Source organism: Astatotilapia calliptera, chromosome 9, assembly GCF_964374335.1.
Source record: "Astatotilapia calliptera chromosome 9, fAstCal68.1, whole genome shotgun sequence".
Classification (NCBI taxonomy): Eukaryota; Metazoa; Chordata; class Actinopteri; order Cichliformes; family Cichlidae; genus Astatotilapia; species Astatotilapia calliptera.
Window position 1 is genome coordinate 8,070,364 of NC_137430.1, and position 4,249 is coordinate 8,074,612.

A 4,249-nucleotide genomic window follows, 5' to 3' on the forward strand; every position below is an offset into this window, starting at 1 on the left:
AGAATTGCAACCTAAATATACAATATATGCTTTAAGTCATGTAGATGTAGACTTTGTCATTGGTTTTCCCCATAAAGCCTATGGTCATAAATCTTGTATTACTTCTATATTTGACAAGAGTCTGTTCATTCCAAAGAAAGCACTGGCACTAAGCGATAGCCACTTGAAATACATACTGTACACAGTATTTGGAAGCCACAATTGCAGGTTTATGTCCATAAGAAGCTCAAGCAATGACATAGTTTCAAAAAAATACAATTTCTCAGCAGTATCGGATTATGTTTGCTGAGATTCGTTTGGAACAGATTTTTGATCATTTTCATGTAGTGATTGTTATGACTCCAACGCTTACCTCACATGGTTCAGGGGCGTTTCCAGGATTTCTGAAAATGGGAATTCACAGGGATAGGGGGCAGTCAAAGGGGGCCTATTAAATTTATTTGAATATTTGGTGAGATACAATTATTTGATGTTTCAGCAAATATACTGGTTCCATTTATTCATTGGGCAATATGGCTGCACTGCCACAATAAAAAACAAAATTAACATGGAAGTAATGGAGCTTGGAAAATAAAGGGAAAAAAGCAGATTATAACTATACTATTACTATACTATAGGCAGTTGAGACAACCACTGTGAAAAATATAACAGGAGTTGGTTTTTCAAAACTTCTAAAATGCATTGTTTCTCATCTATAAATAGCACAAGATAAATATGCACTGTCTGTGCATATTTATGGGAAGGCAACTAAAGTCCTTCCCATCGTAGGCCTGTGTTGGTTGGTTTTGCCTGAATTACCTTTATTTCAGTCTATTGTAACATCACAATATGATTGTTTAATGCGGGTAAAATCTCTGTGTGTGCTGAGGCATAATTATGTTCAATTTTCTTTGGCAGTGCTCTGTTTGCTTCTATCACTGTTCTTTACAATGTAATGGGGGACTAATGCATCTTTCCATTGGCCTCTTGCACTAGTGCCTATTTAAACAGTCAATAAGTCAGGCAGTTCTTATAGCCACCAAATGACCTCACCATTGTCTGTCATATTCAAACAAGATAACCAGAGCAAGGCTGCTCAATAGAGTAGTACATATGTGCCATGAACTGTTCCTTGGGGAAAAAAATTATATGACATGTCTTCAAGCTTCCTATCAATCATAAGTCACCCATGCTGAATCCAATTTAAAAGCACTTGCCCGCTGTTCTCCATGCCTAAAAACACAGAGGATTATGGGAAAAAACAGACAGGCTTCTGGAGCTTTTTACAAGTTGGGGATGTGGTCACAGCCTCTTCTTAGAGTCCCTTAAACTGTTTTCTATTTCAGAAACTCACATGAATTAGTGAGACACATCTCGCAGGTGCTCATTACAATGACCAGTGTCACCCTTTTCCTTTCCTGCTTTAACCGCACAGCTATAAGCTGCGCTCAACTGGATTTGACAAGATGCCTGTAAAAACATCAGAGCTCTTGCCTGAAAAACAAAGAAAGAAAGAAATACAGGAGACACGCTTTTCCAGCTCTTTTCAAACCAGGAGCAGGAGCAGGAAGGAGTCTGCGCACCTCCACATCATCACTCTTGTTACGCATGCACAACCTTAGTGTATGTTTAATCTGGGTGTTAATGGAGTGTTGTGGCGGCTGGACGAACAGTGAGCGGATGCAATCACGATGTCAGTGTGTACAGACACAACTTTGACTTTCTTAGTGTGTCGTCAGTGTGTTTCCATGCAGTCCAATCAGTAACTCAACTCACTCTGCAAAGAAAAAGCACAGAGAGCAGTTGTGTTTATTATGCTGTATTAGGTTTTAGTCTGAGAAGATCTAAGAGTGAGCAGGTGCTTCTGAGCACAGTGTATATTTGTTTTACTTTGTAAAAGACCCAGGCTGTGGGGAACATTTCATTTAATCCCCTTTAAGGAACAGCAATTAGGCAAGTTAATGAGACCCTGAGTATTAAGACCCTCATTTATCCTTCTTTTTCCTTCACTGTTGTCTTTTAGTCTTCCATCCGTCTTCACTAGATTTTTTTCTTCTTACTGCCTTACACACAGTTGCATGTGGTTAATGTCAGAGTTGGTGTCTGAGCTTCATTGCCTGAACCAACTCTCTAACTCAAGCAACATTGGAAGTGTTTTTAATGTACAAGCTGTCTAAATTAAAAACACTTCCAAATGTGATACCTGGAGGGCAGCAAATCATAAATCCACAACAACAACAACAGTGAGAATCCTCTCTCTTGATGCACTCTGAGGCTCTCTTCTCCTGAGAGACTCAGAGTGATTTGTTCAATTCAACTCACCCCAATGGTGTAAAAATAATTCCACTTTATTTAGGTAGGCATTGCACCAAGGCTGTAGACATGCTGGTTGGCTACCTGTCTGACAATGAAGACACAATTTGTTCCCAAAGACAGATAATTGCCCACCTATGAATCACAAATAAAGCACCCCAGGCAATGGAAAAAAATGCCTGGGGTGCTTTAAAATTTGACAAGAACAGCAGAGGTACTGTCAGTCTACACATACAAAGGTAGTATTTTATCAGAGTTCACATACCTGCATTGACAGGCATATTAATAACTTTGAGTGAATTGCGTGAACTTATTTGCTGTGCCTAAATACAGCATATCCTCTCAAATAGAATGTTTTCACTACCCAGTGTTTGCCTGCAGTACAGTGCCAAACCAGTACTGAGAGAGGAAATAGGCTCTCAAATATGCGGTCATGTGGACACTCTAAAAAGGAAAGCATACAGGGTTTTTTTTATTATTGTGACAACATTTGACTTGACATTTTAGAGTCTCTCACAATTGCAAGTCTAACTGTAAAGTTAGACTTGACACAGGTAAAGTACCACTGCTGATAGTGTACACACACACACACACACACACACACACACACACACACACACACACACACACACACACACACACACACACACACACACACAGATATGCAAAGCTGTCCTTAGTTTGGATTTGGTAAGTTTTGACTTAGCTCGTTTGCCATCATGTTTACCAGTATAGTGCAAAAAAAAAATAAAAAAAAGAGGCAGAGTAAACTGTGTCAAAACAAAAACATGCCTTTATTTGTTTTGAATGAGTCCTCATGGCCAGTCTATTATCACCAGCAAAGTTTCAAATAACGACGTCAATGTATGTAAGGCAAAAACTCAGACTTCAAACTGCACTAAATACCCAGGTTAGGACATTTTTCTACTCTTGGCTTTCTAAATATCAAAGGCCACATTCCTAATATGGACATCTAAATGAAGCTGTTATGATACCAAGCACAGTTGACTATGCACATAAAGATCAAACCTTTATAGGGGAACGTCAATCAGGAGAAAGATGGCTTGAAAGGAACCAAAATCCACACAGTCTGAACATGTAAAGACTTCAGTTCCCTTTTAAATATGGTAAATGGCCTGTATTTGTATAGCGTCTTACTAGTCCCTAAAGACCCCAAAGCGCTTCACACTACATTCAGTCATCCACCCATTCACACACACATTCACACACTGGTGATGGCAAGCTACATTGTAGCCACAGCCACCCTGGGGCGCACTGACAGAGGCGAGGCTGCTGGGCACTGGCGCCACCGGGCCCTCTGACCACCACCAGTAGGCAACGGGTGAAGTGTCTTGCCCAAGGACACAGCGACCGAGACTGTCCAAGCTGGGGTTCGAACCGGCAACCTTCCAATTACAAGGCGAACGCCCAACTCTTGAGCCACAATCGCCCCCAATATGACAGTGATATAGTTCACATGATATATTTCTAATCAGATTAATTGTTTAGAGCGAGAAGACCCTGGTTGGCGAGGCTGCCTGCATCCACGAGGTCTTAAAAGCTCTGCTATATAAGCCTGTCCATGTAGAGCTCTATGTTTTTATGCTAATAGTAGAATTTTAAAGTAGATTCTGAATTTCACAGTGAAGGGAAGCAAGGTTTAATATGTGACCGCCGGATATTTCCGTTAGCAGCCTTGCTGCTTTGTCCTGAACTAACAAGCTATGGAGGACTTTGAGATGCTCATGAAAAGTGAGGCAGGAGAAAATTAAAGTGTGTATTAAAAGTCCAAGAACACCGATTGACAGTAAAGGTTTGAATATGAAACAGCTGACCTTTATGTTTTTTTTAATGAAGGTCCACATGGGGGCTCCAAACTCGGAAACGAAGAGCCATGCTGAATCTTTAAGAACCACATGCTGTTAATGTTAAGTTTTAGAGTATCCCAGACACAGCG